The 17,234-nt window shown below is 37.4% G+C and overlaps 1 protein-coding gene across 3 annotated transcripts in view; it reads right to left on the bottom strand.

Moving 5' to 3' along the window:
* FRS2 (fibroblast growth factor receptor substrate 2) overlaps positions 1 to 17,234 on the bottom strand; it is a 117,282-nt gene that overhangs the window by 16,530 nt on the left and 83,518 nt on the right. For 2 of the 3 annotated variants that reach the window (XM_066368536.1, XM_066368537.1), the window contains exon 4: positions 5,946 to 6,040. The exons of the other annotated variant lie outside the window; for it this stretch is intronic. The gene's annotated coding sequence lies outside the window, so the exon portion shown is untranslated. The remainder of the gene's footprint in view (positions 1 to 5,945; positions 6,041 to 17,234) is intronic. 3 annotated transcript variants of the gene reach the window in all.

Below are 17,234 nucleotides of genomic sequence, written 5' to 3'. Positions count from 1 at the left end.
GTGTGCCTCTCTATTTTTATCACTTAATGTATACATACTGACATAGCAAATTAACTAAAACAAAGTTGATTCACGTTAGTCTTATGTGTGAAGTGATAGTGTACCCATGGCTACTGATAAAGTTCATTTATGCCACTATAATTTTTACGAATTTCAACAAGGAAGAAATGCTACAGAAGCATGTCTGTCGCATCCACCATATTCCCCGGACTTAGCACCCTTCGACTATCACTTGTTTTTGTCCTTACAAAATTTTTTTAAGGGCAAAAAATACAAAACTGAAGAAGATATCAAACAAGTACTGGTTCAATTTTTCGCATCAAAAGATAAAACATTTTTCAAAAATGGGATATACAAATTGCCCTCACGCTGGCAAGAAATCATTAATAATAATGGCAATTATATTATTTAATAAAGTTTATTGATAGTAAAAAAAATTTGTATTTTGTTTTATTCCAAAAACAGACAGAACTTTCCAGTAGACCTTATACAACCACCTAAAATCCATGGGACACAGTGAAAGCAGTCCTAAGAGAAAAATTCATAGCAATACAGGCCTAGCTCAAGAGGCAAGAAAAAATCTTAACTAATCTAACCTTACACCTAAAAGAACTAGAAAAAGAACAACAAACAAGCCTAAATTTAGTAGAAGGAATAAAGTAATAAAGATCAGAGTGAAAATAAACAAAATAGTCTAAAACACAATACAAAAACCAATGTCACCAAGAGCTGGTCTTTGAAAAAATAAACAAGATTGATAAACCTTTTTTTTTTTTTTTTTTAAGATTTATTGAATGAGCATAGGTACCTCACTTTAGTTGTTCATTGATTGCTTGTCCTATGTTCCTGGACTGGGTAAACCCAGAGTTTTGAACCCACTACCTCAGTGTTCCAGGTTGATGCTCTGTCCACTGTAGCACCACAGGCCAGGCAAGACTGATAAACCTTTGACCAGACTGATTAAGAAAAACAAAACAAGATGAAAGGACCCAAATAAATAAAATCAGAAACAAAACAGAGAAGTAACAACTGAAACCACAGAAATACAAAGGATAAGAAAATAATACATACAAATTGGACAATATGAAACAATGGATAAATTCCTAGAAACATACAATCTTCTAAAACCAAATCAAGACAAATCAGAAAATCAGAACACGGGAATTGCAATTAATAAAATCAAGGCAATAATAATAATTAAGAAGACCCCAACAAACAAAAGTCCTGGACTAGAAGGCTTCACAGGGGAATTTTACCAAACATAGAAAAAAGAACTAACACTAATCCTTCTTAAACTATTAAAGAAAGTCCAGGAGGGAAGACTTCCAAGCTCATTTATGAGAACAGCATTATCCTGATTCCAAAACCAGATAAAAACACTACAAAGAAAGTAAACTATAGGTCAATGTCCCTGATGAACATACGATACAAATATCCTCAACAAAATATCAGCAAGTCAAATCCAGCAGCAATACACTAAAAAGAAAATACACCATGATCAAGTGGGATTTATTCCTGGAATGCAAGGTTGGTAGAATATTCATAAATCAATTAATGTGATACACTACATAAACAAAATGAAGGATAAAAATCATGTGATTTTTAGGTGCAGAAAAAGCATTTGACAAAATCTAGCACCCATTTATGATAAAAACTCTCAACAAAATGGAAATAGAGGGAACATATCTTAAACATAATAAAGTTCATATATGACAAACCCACAGCCAACATACTGATTGGGCAAAACGTAAAAGTATCTCCCTTAAGATCAAGAACAAGACAGGGATGTCCACTGTCACCATTCTTATTTAAAATATAGTGCTCAAAAAATTAGGGGATATTTCAAAATGAATATAAAGCTATAATATATCCCGAATTTTTGTGAGCAGTGTAGTACTGGAAGTCCTAGTCAAAACAAGCAGACAAGAAGAAGAAATAAGACATCCAAATCAGAAAGAAAAAAAGTAGAACTCATTATATGCAGATGACAGAATATTGTATGTACAGAGAGAACCCTACAGACACCACCAAAAACTACTAGATCTGACAAATGAGTTCAGTAAAGTAAACAGGATACAAAACTTATATTGAGAAATTGGCAGCATTTTTTTGTATTTTTCTGAAGTTGGAAACAGGGAGGCAGTCAGACAGACTCCCGCATGTGCCCGACCGGGATCCACCCAGCATGCCCACCAGGGGGCGATGCTCTGCCCATCTGGGGCATTGCTCTGTTGCAACCAGAGCCATTCTAGCGCCTGAGGCAGAGGCCATAGAGCCATCCTCAGCAACCGGGCCATCTTTGCTCCAATGGAGCCTTGGCTGCAGGTGGGGAAGAGAGAGACAGAGAGGAAGGAGAGGGGGAGGGATGGAGAAGCAGATGGGTGCTTCTCCTGTGTGCCCTGGCCAAGAATCGAACCCAGGACTCCTGCACGCCAGGCCAACGCTCTACCACTGAGCCAACCAGCCAGGGCGTGGCAGCATTTTTATACATCCATAATGAACTATCAGAAAAAGAAACTAAAAAAGTAATCCCATTTACATTGCATCAAAAATAAGTAAAATACTGCCTGACCAGGTGGTGGCGCAGTGGATAGAGCATTGAACTGGGATGTGGAGGACCCAGGTTCAAGACCCCAAGGTCGCCAGCTTGAGATCAGGCTCATCTGGTTTGAGCAAAGCTCACCAGCTTGAACCCAAGGTCGCTGGCTCAAGCAAGGGGTTACTCGGTCTGCTGAAGGCCCACGGTCAAGGCACATGAGAAAGCAATCAATGAACAACTAAGGTGTGACAATGCACAACAAAAAACTGATGATTGATGCTTCTCATCTGTCTCCATTCCTGTCTGTCTGTCCCTGTCTATCCCTCTCTCTGACTCTCGCTCTGTCTCTGTAAAAAAAAAAAAAAAAGAATATAAAAGACCCATACTCAAAAAATTATAAGACAGTAAATAAATAAACTGAAGAAGATACCAATAAATACACCATGTTCATTGACAGGAAAAATAACATCATTAAAATGTCCATACCACACAAAACAATCTCCAGACCAAACACAATTCCTATCAAAACTACAATGGTACATTTCAGGGAACAAGAACAAATAATTTAAAAATTTGTATGGAACCAAAAAAAAAAAAAAAACCCCCAGAAAACTCAACAATATTGAGAAAGAAGAACAAAATTGAAGGTATCATGCTACCTGATATCACACTATTCTACAAGACCCTAGTAATCAAAATATCATGGTACTGCCCTAGCTGGTTGGCTCAGTGGTAGAGCGTCGGCCCAGTATGTGGAAGTCCCGGGTTTGATTCCCAGCCAGGCACACAGGAGAAGCACCCATATGCTTCTCCACCCCTCCCCCTCTCCTTCCTCTCTCTCTATCTCTCTTCCCCTCCCACAGCCGAGGCTCCACTGGAGCAAAGTTGGCCCAGGCGCTGAGGATGGCTCCATTTGCAATGGAGCAATGCCCCAGATGGGCTGAGCATCGCCCCCTGGTGGGCATGCTGGGTGGATCCCAGTTGGGCACATGTGGGTGTCTGTCTGCAGCCCTCCACTTTTCACTTCAGAAAAATTAAAAAAAAAAAAAACAAGAAAGCAAACAAACAAAAATCATGGTACTGACATAAAAACAGACATACAGATCAATGGAACACAATAGAAAACCCAGAAATAAACCCACGATTTTATGGTCAATTAATATCTGACAAAGAAGGCAAGAACACACAATGAGGTAAAGATAGTCTATTTAATAAATGGTGCTGAGAAAATCAGACAGATACATGAAAAAAAATTGAAACTAGACCACCATCTTACACCACATACAAAAATAAACTCAAAATGAATTAAAGACTTAAATGTAAGACTTGAAACCATAAAAATCCTAGAAGAAAAATAAGCAGTAAAATCTTGAACATTGTTTCTTCTGATATATCACCTTGTGCAAGGGAAATAATAAAAGAAAAAACAAACAAATGGGACTACATCAAACTAAAACATTTTTGCACAGCAAAGGAAACCATCAACAAAATAAAGACAACCTAATAAAATAGAGAACATGATACACCTGATAAGGGGCTAATATCCAAAATCTATAAAGAACTCATATAACTCAACACCAAAAAGATAAACAATCCAATTCAAAATGGACAGAGATACTTGAAACCATGTCACCGCAATAAATTAAAAATAAAAACATTGTAAAAACAAAGAAAACAACATAACTTTTAACAATAAAAATAAAAATAAAAATGGGTAGAGGACCTGAACAGACATGTCTCTAGCCTGACTAGTGGCGGTACAATGGACAGAACATCGACCTAGGATGCTGAGGTCCCAGATTCGAAACCCTAAGGTCGCCAGTTTGAGTGTGGGCTCATCCAGCTTGAGCACAGGCTCACCAGCTTGACCATGTCATCACCAGCTTGACCATGTCATCTCCAGCTTGAGTGTGGGATCACTGACATGATTCCATGATTGCTGGCTTGAGCTCAAAGGTGGTTGGCTTGAAGTCCAAGGTCACAGGTTTAATTAAGCCCATGGTCGCTGGTTTAAGCAAGGGTCAGTGGCTCGGTTTGAGGTTCCCCACCCATTAAGGCACATATGAGAAACAATCAATGAACAACTGAAGTGATGCAACTACAAGTTGATGCCTCTCATCTCTCTCCCTTCTGCCCTCCATCCTTCACTCTCTTTCTCAAAACAAACAAAAAACCTGTGGTACATATATACAATGGAAAATTGCTTGGCCACGCCCTGCCCAGTTGGCTCAGTGGTAGAGTGTCAGCCCAGCGTGTGGATGTCCTGGGTTCGATTCCTGGTCAGGGCACACAGAAGCACTCATCTGCTTCTCCACCCCTCCCTCTCACATTTCTTCCTTCTCCTGCAGCCATGGCATGGTTGGAGCGAGTTGTTCCTGGGTGTTGATGATGGCTCCATAGCCTCTTCCTCAGGTGCTAAGATGAGCTTGGTTGCTGAGCAATGCCCCAGATGGGCAGAGCATCACCCCCTAGTGGGTTTGCCAGGTGAATCCTGGTCAGGACGCATGTGGAAATCTGTCTCTCTCCCTTCCCTCCTCTCACTGAAGAAAAAATTACTTGGCCATAAAAAGGAATAAAATCTTACCATTTGCAGAAACATGGATGGACCCACAGGGTATTATGCTCAGTGAAATAAGTCAGAGAATGATAAATACCATGTGATTTCACTTATATGTGAAATCTAAAGAACAAAATAAATGAACAAATAAAATTGAAACAGACTCATAAACACAGAGAACAGACTGGTGATTGCCAGAGAGAAGGGGGTATGGGGGATTGGGAGAAAGAGGGGAAAGGATAAAGAAGCACAATGTAAAGTATAGCATAGGGAATATAGCCAATAATATTGTAATAACTATTTATGGTGCCAGTTGGATACTGGAAATATCTGAAGGGTCACTTTATAAAGTGTATGACTATATAACCACTATGCTGTGCACCTGAAACCAATACAAAATAGTAATGGAAGTAAACTGTAAAGAAATAATTAAAATGAAGAATTATCAAAATATCTTGCTTTAAAAATATAATTTGTGTGGCCCTCGCCAGTTGGCTCAGTGGTAGAGCATCAGCCTGTAGTGCAGGAGTCCCGGGTTCGATTCTCGGCCAGGGCACACAGGAGAAGCACCCATCTGCTTCTCCACCCCTTCCCCTCTCCTTCCTCTCTGTCTCTCTCTTCCCCTCCTGTAGCCGAAGCTCCACTGGAGCAAAGTTGGCCCGGGTGCTGGCGATGGCTCTATGGCCTCTGCCTCAGGCACTAGAATGGCTCTGGTTGTAACAAAGCAATGCCCCAGATGGGCAGAGCATTGCCCCCTGGTGGTCAGGCACATGTGGGAGTCTGTCTGACTGCCTCCCCGTTTCCAAATTTGTGGACTTAATGATTTTTTTAAGGTAAACTTCAACTTACCTAGATCTGGCCATTAATATTCTTAGCCTCTGCTGCAGCACCAGGAGTTTAATCATACTTCAAAATACCATGTTTTCTTTATTTGATGACTTAACCTAAAAAAGTCAAGAATTTCTTCTTTTAAAATAATTTTACTGGCCCTGGCTGGTTTGCTGGTAGAGTGGTAGAGAGTCAGTCTGGCATATGGATGTTCTGGGTTCGATTCCTCATCAGCACACACAGGAGAAGCAACCATCTGCTTCTCCACCCTTCCCTCTCCCCTTCTCTCTTTCTCTTTCTCTCTCTCTCTCTCTCTCTCTCTCTCTTCCCCTCCCGCAGCCAAGGCTCAATTGGTCTGAGTGAGTTGGCCCTGGGCACTGATGATGGCTCCATGGCCTTGCCTCAGGCACTAAAATGTGTAGCTCAGTTGCTGAGCAATGGAGCAATGGCCCCAGTTGGGCAGAGCATCGCCTGGTAGGGGGTTTGCCGGGTAGATCCTGATCAGAATGCATACAGGAGTCTGTCTCTCTGCCTCCCCGCCTCTCATGTAATAAAAAAACCATCATCATCATCATCATCATCCTAATTTCCCTTATGAGACTTCTGGCAGCACTGTTAGTTCAAATTTAAACTCAAATGTCCAAAATTTGATTAAAAATCATAATATATAAGATATATATTTTATATTAATATGATGAGTAGATATTATTAATATGGCCTTTTCAAAAGAAAAAGTAAAAATACAGTAGTCTGAGCTCTATGATATTTGGATATCAGGCCTTGAAGACACTGATTCTGGCTTCTCCACTATAGCTATGACTTTGGATAACCCACTTCTCTGTAACTTTTCTCCTCAGCCTGAAATGAGAAGTTAGACTAAATTACTTCCAAGATTCCTTTCCAGCTCTAAAACCTCTTTATAGCCAGTGGCAGGCTAATTCTCCACTCCAGTCACTTTTCTTAAACCTCCCATCACCCTTTCAAAGACTTGACTCTTTCTAGAATCCCCCTCTGTATCTTCCTATTCTACCAGATCGCCAGAACCAAATCAGAGTCAGTTATCACTAAAAATTCCGTCAGAACAAACACGCCATAGAGTGACAGGATATCGTAAGTCATAGCAATCAATTACAATCTAGAGTTTCAAGAGATATCAACATAGTCTTGAAATTTTTCTGGTAAATTTATTTACTTTTTACAGCACACAAAAAAATTAAACTCACTCAACCATGGGTACTACCATTTACTGCTAAACTATATCAGGCATTATATTAGAGGTTTTGCTAATAGTCTCATTTTAATGTATATATTATCTAGAGTTAACAAATGATATCCAAAATGAACATTTCCAAAACCATGAACCCATAATCAATCAAAAATTTCAACTCTAGATTTCAAACCCGCACATAAAATCTGCAAGTCCAACCAGATGTTTGCTCGCGCCCCTTATACAGTGCTGCTACACCCATATTAGAGTGGGGAGCAACCCAGTGCCTCTTCCTTAGCACACCCTTCCTTTCTCCAGAAACTTACCACACATCATACTCTGTCTCTGGCTTGTACTCCATTGCTTTTATGTGAATACATATTCTGTTTGTTTTTCCATCTCTCTCTTTTAAGAAAGTTTAGCCAATCAACTGAGGAAAATCTTTTCCTCTTTATTTATACCACTTATAAGCATCCCACAACCCCCATCCTGAAATAAGTTTAATCACTGTAAATATAATTAAGAGAATGAGAGTGATCTGTCTATACCCTATAGCAAGAGAAAGGCCTAAGTCTTGAAATTAAAAATATTAAATAAGCAGTGTATCATCCTATAAAGCTCTTGAAAAATATTTAAAAGCTTTGAATAGATTCTATGGAAACTTTTTATTCTGTCCTACCTTCAGATCTTTTTTCTTTTTCCCACTTATTTTATATTAGTAATATACACATTAACATAAAATTTGCCATCTTTCCCACTTCTAAGTATACATTTCAATACTGTTAAATGTGTTCAATACTGTTGGGTAACCAATGTCCAGAACTACTTCATCTTGCACAATTGAAACTCTACCCAGTAAACAACCCACTCCCCTCTCCCCAAATCCTGGTAACCACCACTCTACTTTTGGTTTGTATTAGTTTGACTACTCTAGACACCTGGTATAAGTGAGATCATACGATATTTATCTTTTGGACCTGCCTTATTTAACTTAGCTTAATGTCTTTAAAGTTCATTCATGTTGTAGCATATGTTAGAATTTCTTTCCTTTCCAAGGCTGAATAATGTTACATTGTACATATATACCAAATTTTGCCTATCCATTCATCTGTTGTTGGAAATTTATCCACCCTTTGGCTGTTGTTAATAATGTTGTTAAAAACATGGATGTATAAATATGTCTTGGAGACCCTGTTTTCAATTCTTTTGGATATAGACCCAGTAGTATTGCTTTTGGGTTACCCTATTAATTAAACCATATGGTAATTCCATTGATAAATTTTTTTGAGAAACGACCATACTAATTTTGGCAGTGGCTACACTATTTTCATTCCTACCAGCAATACAAAAAGATCCCAATTTCTTCACGTCCTCATTAACATTTGTTTTGTTTTGTTTTGTTTGGTAACAGCCATCCTAATGGCTGTAAGGCGGTATCTCACTATAGTTTTGATTTGCTTTTCTGTAATGATTAGTGATGTTGAGCATCTTTCCAGTGCTTATTGGTCATTTGTTTATCTTCTCTGGAGATATGTCTATATAAGATCTTGGCTTGCTTTTGAATCAGGTTGTTTTCCTGTGGTTGAGTTTTAAAAGTCCAATTTGTCTATTTTTGCTTTTGCTTCCTGTGCTTTTAGTCATATTCAAAAAAGCAGCCAAATCCAATGTTGTGAAGCTTTAGTCCTATGTCTTCTTCTAAGAATTTTATTGTTTCATGCCTTATATTTACATCTTTGATTTATTCCGAGTTAATCTCTGAATATGGTGTTAGCTAAGGGTCAAATTCATTCTTTTGTTGTGGATAACCAGTTTTCTAAGTACAATTTTTTGGAAAGACTGCCTTTGTCCATTGAACTGTCTTGACACCACTGTCAAAACTTATTTAATCATGAGGGTTTTGGTCATATGAGAGCTTAGTTCTGGGTTCTCTATTCTATTCCACTGATCTATGTCTGACTTTACGCCAGTATTACACTTTTTTGATTATCCTAGCTTTGCAGTAGGCTTGAAATCTGAAGTGTAAGTTGTCCCATTTTGCTCTTCTTTTTCAAGGTTCTTTTGGCTACACAAGGTTCCTTGAAATTCCATATGAATTTTAGGGTAGGTTTTTCTATTTTTGAAAAATAATCAGTGGGATTTTGATCAGGAGTGCACTGAACCTATAGATCTCTTTGGATAGCACTGACATTTTAACATTATTACATCTTGTAATCCATGAATGCAGAATGTTTTAGTTTTAATTTCTTCTTTAATTTCTTTCAGCAATGTTTTGTGGGTTTTTTTGTTTGTTTGTTTGTATTTTTTTTCTGAAGTTGGAAACGGGGAAGCAGTCATACAGGCTCCCGCATGCGCCCGACCGGGATCCACCCGGCATGCCCACCAGGGGGCGATGCTCTGTCCATCTGGGGCGTTGCTCTGTTGCAACCAGAGCCATTCTAGCACCTGAGGCAGAGGCCATGGAGCCATCCCCAGCGCCCGGGCCAACTTTGCTCCAATGGAGCCTCGGCTGTGGGAAGGGAAGAGAGAGACAGAGAGGAAGGAGAGGGGGGCGGGTGGAGAAGCAGATGGGCACTTCTCCTGTGTGCCCTGGCCAAGAATTGAACCCGGGACTCCTGCATGCCAGGCCGATGCTCTACCACTGAGCCAACCGGCCAGGGCTCTTTCAGCAATGTTTTATAGTTTCACTTTGTACAAGGCTTTTACCTCCTTAGTTAACTTAATTCCTTAGTATCTTATTCTTTTTGATGCTACTGTATATAAAGTTGTTTTTGTAATTTCCTTCTTAGGTTGTTCATTATTTGTGTATGGAAATGCAACTAATTTTTGCATGTTGAATTTATATCCTGCTACTTTTCTGAATTCACTTATTAGTTCTAAGTCTTTTTTTGTGGAATCTTTAGGGTTTCCTACATATAAGATCTTATCATCTACAAAGATTATTTATTCCTTTCTAGTTTGGATGCCTTCTATTTCTTTTTTCTTGCCTAACTGCACTCACTAGAACTTCCAGTGCTATGCTGAATAAAAGTGGTGAAAGTGGACCTCCTTATCTTGTTCCTGATTTTAGAGGAAAAGCTCTCAGTCTTTCTCTATTGCGTATGATGTTCACAGTTGGATTTTCATATATGGCTTTTATTATGTGAAGGTAGTTTTCTTCTATTCTTAGCTTTTTAGTGTTTTTATTATTTTAAAAGGCGCTAAATTTTGTCAAATGTTTTTTCTGCAATAATTGAGATTGTGTGATTTTTATCTTCCTTCTGTTAATATGGTGTATTATAGTGACTGATTTTTGTATGTCATACCATCCTTGCATACTAAGAATAAATTCCACTTTGTCATGGTGTATAATCCTTTCAATACGTGGCTGATTTCAGTTTGATAATATTTTGTAGAGGATTTTTTAATCAATGTTCATAAGGGACAGTGATCTGTAGTTTTCTTGTAGTGTCTTTGTCTGGCTTTGGTATCAGGGTAATGCTGGCTTCATAGAATGAATTAGGACATGTTTTCTCATCTTCAGTATTTTGGAAAAGTTTGAGAATTGATGATATTAGTTGTTCTTTAAATGTTTGGAAGAATTCACCAGTGAAACAGGGCCTTTTTGTAGGCAGGAGACTTCTGATTACTGGTTCAATCTCTTTACAAGTTATAGGTACACCAAGATTTTCTATTACTTTGTGATTTAGTCTTGGTAGGTTCTGTGTTTCTAAAAATTCATCCCTTTCATCTAGGTTACTTAATTTGTTGGTATACAATTGTTCGTATCACTGTCTTATAATCTTTTTTACTTTGGCAGAATCAGTAATGATGTCCCCACTTTCATTTCTGACTTAAGTAATTTGAGTCTTTCCTCTTTATTTCTGAATCCAACTAGCCAATATTTGTCAACTTTGTTGACTTTTTCAAAGAACCAATTTTGGCTGCATTAATTTATTCTTGTCTTTCTATACTCTATTTAATTTATCTTTGTTTCTAAACTTTATTTCCTTCCTTTCTGCTAGCTTTGGTTTTAATTTGTTCTTCTTCTCCTAGTTACTTAAGTTATAATTAAGTTCTTGGTTTCTTGTCTTCCTTGGGTTTTTTTGGGGGGGGAGGTTTGACAGAGACAGAGTCAGAGAGAGGGACGGATAGGGACAGACAGACAGGAAGGGAGAGAGATGGAAGCATCAATTCTTCATTGGGGCACTTCAGGTGTTCATTGATTGCTTTCTCATATGTGGCTTGACAATGGGGCTACAGCAGACAGAGTGACTCCTTGCTCAAGCCAATGACCCCTTGCTAAAACCAGATGAGCCCACGCTCAAACTGGCGACCTCAGGGTCTCAAGGTTGGGTTCTCCGCGTCCCGGTCTGACACTCTATCCACTGCACCACCACCTGGTCAGACCCTTGTTTTTAATGTAAGCATTTATAACTATGAATTCCCTTTAGCACTGTTTTATTCATGTCCCGTAGTTTTAGCTTTTCTTTGTTTTTCTTTTTTTGTGGGTTTTTTGTTGTTGTTTTTTTTGAGAGAGTGAGTCAGAGAGAGAAAGGGAGAGAGAGTGAGAGCATCAACTCATAGCTACTTTCACTTTAGTTGTATATTGAGTTTCTTGCACATGTCTTGTCTGGGGCGAGTCAGTGTCCCCTTGTTCAAGCCAGGGACCATGGATCTTTTGCACCAGTGACCCTTCTGGGCTCAAGCTGGTGAGCTTTGGGATCTTGTGGATGATTTCCCTGCTCAAGTCAGTGACCCCACACTGAAGAGCCTGTCCTCAGGGCCAGTGACCTCAGGGGTTCGAACCTGCTATCTCAGCATTCGGTGTTGATACTTCATCTACTGCACTACCACCGGTTAGGCTGGCATGTTGTGTTTTCATTTTCATTTATCTCTTAAGTATTATCTAATTTCCCTTGTGATTTCATCTTTGGTCCACTGATTGTTTAAAAGTGTGTTTTTAAATTTCCACAATTTTGTGAATTTTCCAGTTTTCCTTCAGTTGTTCATTTCTAACTTCATCCCCTTAAGGTTAAAGAAGATATGCTGTATGATATCTTTTAAAATCTATAGACTAAATTTGTGCCCAACATACAGTCTATTCTGGAGAATGTCCCATGTCCACTTCAGAAAAATGTTTATGCTATTACTATTGGGTAGAGTGTTCTGTCTAGTTAGTCTATCCATTATTGTGAATACAGTATTAAAGTCTCCCAACTATTATTATAGAATTGACTATTTCTCCCTTTAATTCTGTCAGTTTTTGCTTTGTATATTTTGATGATCTGTCATTAGGGACAGTGTTTACAATTTTCTTGCTCTGATAATTATTTTATTAATATATAATGTTCATCATTTCTTTTAACTTTGTAAAATTGAAAGTCTACCTTGTTTGATATTAGTATAATCAACCCTGCCTTCTCTTAGTTACTATTTGCACATGATAACTACTTGTTTCTCTGATCCTCGTGATTCTCTTGTATATAGATATTTTTATACATGCTAATTTCTCTTTTGATTGGAGAGTTTAATCTATTTACATTCAAAGTAATTACTGAACTGGAGAAACAGCTGTTATTCTGCTATTTGTTTTCTGTATGCCTTAAGCTTCTTTGTGATGGTTCACAAAAATAAATGATAATGTGCCTGGCCTATGGTGGTGCAGTGGATAAAGCATCGACCCAGAATGCTGAGATCACCAGTTCAAAACCCTGGTCAAAGCATATACAACAAACAATCAATGAACTACATAAGTGAAGCAACATACTTTTCATTCCATCCATCTTTCTCCTCTCTCTCTAAAATCAGTAAATAAATCTTTAAAAATAAAAACAAGGCATTATTATATCATCACTACCAGTAAAATCCTCTCTTGTATCACAGAGAAGCCTTTTGCACTATAAGCACAGAATCCTAAAACTTAACACCATCCTCATAACAAGAGTTACATTAATAAATTTAGTAAAACTATCCTAAATTATTCCAATATAATTTTTGCAGACTGACAAGCAGCGAGAACACTGAACTCTATTCATCAGTGTGATTATAAATTTGGTGCTCAGAAAGGTTTATTTGCTCTGTCAGTTCCCTAGCACTGAGGGTGAACTGGCCTATACTACAGTAGTTCTGTTCAAATATAGCCAGAACAAAATACCTATAGTTAGAAGCTTAGCAACATAACTCTAAATTTTGGGCACAGCTAACCGCCATATTTAATTACATTAAAACAATCAAACCCTAGTTGGATAGTTCAGTTGGCTAGAGCATCATCCCGAAGCCCAGAGCTTGCCGGTTCGATATCCAGTCAGGGCATGTGCAGGAACAGCTCAATGTTCCTCTCTCTGTCTCTCTGTCTTTCTATCTCTTTCTCAAATCAATAAAATAACTACTTTAAAAAATAAAAGTATTTAAAAAAAAATCAAGAGACTGGCATTCAAAAACCTGTTCTTTGTACCCATGGTCTGGCTGCACTGTTTTTAAGCTACTAGGTAGGTCTTTATTTATTGACACACATTAGTTTTGGGCTTATTCTTAATACTGCTAAGGATTTTTTTACTATTTATATTATTCTAAGGAAGAGGAATTTAAAAAAAGAAAAACAAAAAGCTAAGGAGGGAGATTTCTCAGTACTTTCTGCTAGTCACCTAAACCAGAGCCATTCTGTGAAAAGAAAACGTGCAATATAGTTCCCTTGTTAGCTAAAAATTTAAAATACAAATATACATATAAAAACAAAAGTATCCAACTATCTTTAAGTACCTATCCATGACTTTGGTTGTAGCTATATATTACTAAGTAGATTTTTTTTTCCCTTTAGGTTTTTAGTCTACTGATGGCAACTTTTAAGTATGCAATTCATAACCATCCACCTTTATTAACTCTCAAAAGAAATTAAAAAACCAATTATATTACTTACAAATCACTTTAATATCTGGTGCTTTACTTTCTGGAAATTCTGTCTAATCTAAACTCCTTATATTGTAATTTAAGTGAGATTCCTCTCATTCCTGTTTTCCCTCTAAGAGATGAGTAGAACTAGGATGATCAAGGAAGACTAAGGACATGCTTACATGTATTTAAATGGCCATCAATTCACTTTCCTATAGGTAAATATAAAATATTACATTAATAAAGTAACATTTCTTTGTTTCAGATATAGTTGTTTGAAATAACAAAAGGTTACTTAGTAGATAAAAATGACTTGTAAACGCTATGAATATTAAGGAAAATAAAAAATGAGTTCATTCATTTCTTCATCCACACATTGAAGCATTCAACAAGTATTTTCTGAGCACTGACTCTGCCAGGCATTGCGTTAAATGCTAGAAATAAAGATATCCATTCCCTGAGTCCAAGGAGCTTACTGTTCAGTGATGGAGACAGACAAGAAAATTAATATTATACATGGCAGATGCTGACCATGCGCCAGCACCACAGAACATTTAACTCAGAGCAGAAGGAAAGAGAGAAGTGACGAGAGAGGCTACCTAAGAAAGGTGACCTCTACCTTGAGTCCTGAAAGGCTGATGGGAGGTTGCTAGGCAAGGGCAATCCAGAACAAGAAGACGACACGCAAAAACACTGAAGTCTGCAAGAACACGGCCTGTTCCAGAAGATCACTGAAATAAAGGGACCTGATGGGAGAACAATAGGAGTCAGGCGAGAAAGCAGGCTCACACGATTTCATGAAGGGCCAGTTTGCACTACTGAGGGCAGTTCACATTTTCCTTCTTAATCCTAATGATACCACTAATGTCCTGCCAAATACTCTCTTATAAAGGCAGAATTTCTAGAATACATACAAGAACTTCCAACTCCTAAAAATAAAATTAATGGTGTTTTATTATTTGTGATGCCCAAAGTCTCACCTAAAAATAACAGCATACATCTATAAACACAAATATTCTCCCAACAGCATCTAGGTCTGCAGTGAGTGTCATTGAAAGACGACAACATAAACCTCAGACACCCCTTCCAGACCTAGAAAAAAATCACCCACTTTAACATCATACTTCACAGTGAATTTAACAAAGTCACTTTCAGTTACACATTTTAGCTTTTAGGAACAGAAATATAAGAATCTATATATCTGTATATCTTCACCTACCATCTATCAATCAACAATTGTATGTACTTAGCAAACACTGATAAAACAGCTTGCTAAAATAAAACAAGAAAAAGCTAAAATGAAAATAGATATAAAACATAACTCTGCCTTAATTCAATCCTACAGTCATCTACAACCTTGGAATCTATTTATACCCAGAAACCCTGGTGATGAAATTTACACAATTAAGTCAGAGTGTGCCCATAATCTCTGCCCTAGGATATAAACACACACCTACAGATGTTAAACCCAGCAGATGAGTCAGCCTGCCTTAGCTAATTTAGTAACGGAATCAGCAACAATGGCAAAACTCCCAGCACCTTAAATCTCAGGAAAAAATATCTTAAAGAAACTCTTAGTTTAGTGCATAGTTACAATACAAAAATATGTACAAGGAAATCAAATACTGTCCTCCAGCAACATCAAAGTGATAGATCATGGACCTCTCGCCTCTAAAAATTCAGACTGCATCGTAAAAAGACAAGTGATTGTAAGAGAGCACGGAGAAAAAACAAGCATTCTCCAGACAGCATTTATCACCAATTCTGAAAATTGCAATGCACATATTGATTTTACAAAGATAGTACATTCAATTTTCTATATTGTATATCAGAATCTTATGTTTGTATTCTTCAACTCAGTTATTATTTCTATATATTAAACCAGATAATTGTGTCAAATTAACAAATGATTGCTAAACCCTCATAATAAATCTCTAGTTTATAAATTTACTCTTAGACACTAGTCTAGTTTAGTAAGGACTAAACTCTGGTATAATAAATATTTAACTTATGAGGTTTTACCTAACTGAGCAACAGTACACCCCAAGAATTCCTTTGTTTTCATGGCTTTACTCTTTTAAAACAACAAAATACTGAACGCAAGTCACTCTAACCTTATACTTCATGTTAAATAAATATATTTATTCAATATCAATATCAACCAAGCTATAACAATTAACAAACCAAATCAAGACATGCTGGAAAATCTCTAGGCATCTTCACTTTTTATATAATATGCTTAACCTAGAACTAAATAAACAATTAAAAATTTAAAGAAAAAAGTAGGAAAGTTTGCTGGTTTGAGCCCCGGTCAGGGCACACACAGGAACAAATCAATGCTCCTGTCCCTCCCTCTCTCTCTCCCCTCCCTCTTCCTCTCTCTCTAAAATCAATAATTAAAAAAAAAACATTTAAAAAAGGGTAATTTTCAAAACTGAATATACAAGTGCATAAGTAAAATATACCAAAAATTTGTATTTCCAAACTCAGGTGGTTATCATGCTTGTTACTAGACTCATATTAAAAGCCTAAATATTGACTGTGTGCATATAAAATGTATACATACACACAAACACACACAAAATAAGTTAAGCCAAATGCCAAGCAACTCCAACCCTCAAAACAAGATATGTCATAAATAGCTTAACGAATTCTGCTTTTAACTCAATCTGTATACAATTGAGATTGTATTAAACATATTCTCAAAGGAAAATAAACTGATTATTTTCTACTTTTTGAGCAAAGCATTAAAATTGTTACAATCTAGTAAACTCATTGATTCAACTATACGACTAATAAAAATGTTCAATGAAAAAAAATGTTCAATGTATGCATGTGTGTTTTCTAACACTTCCCACCCAAAACATTAAGGAGGAATGTTTACATCAGAGTACATCTATCCATTTGATGTTATTTTTAAAAGGCCATTAATAAGCGTTGTTTAAAAATGACCAAAATAAATGTTCATGGTATAAAGTTAAACGGAAAAAAAAGGATAAACCTGATCTTTTAAAATGCAATATGGTTGCCTGACCAGGCGGTGGTGCAGTGGATAGAGCATTGGACTGGGATGTGGAGGACCCAGGTTCGAGACCCAGAGGTCACCAGCTTGAGCGTGGGCTCATCTGGTTTGAGCAAAGCTCACCAGCTTAGACCCAAGGTCGCTGGCTCGAGCAGGGGGTCACTGAATCTGCTGTAACCCCATAGTCAAGGCACATATAAGAAAGCAATCAATG

Source organism: Saccopteryx leptura, chromosome 2 (genome assembly GCF_036850995.1).
Source record: "Saccopteryx leptura isolate mSacLep1 chromosome 2, mSacLep1_pri_phased_curated, whole genome shotgun sequence".
NCBI lineage: Eukaryota > Metazoa > Chordata > Mammalia > Chiroptera > Emballonuridae > Saccopteryx > Saccopteryx leptura.
The sequence above is the reverse complement of the archived record's forward strand: the minus strand, read 5'-3'. Positions and strand labels throughout refer to the sequence as shown.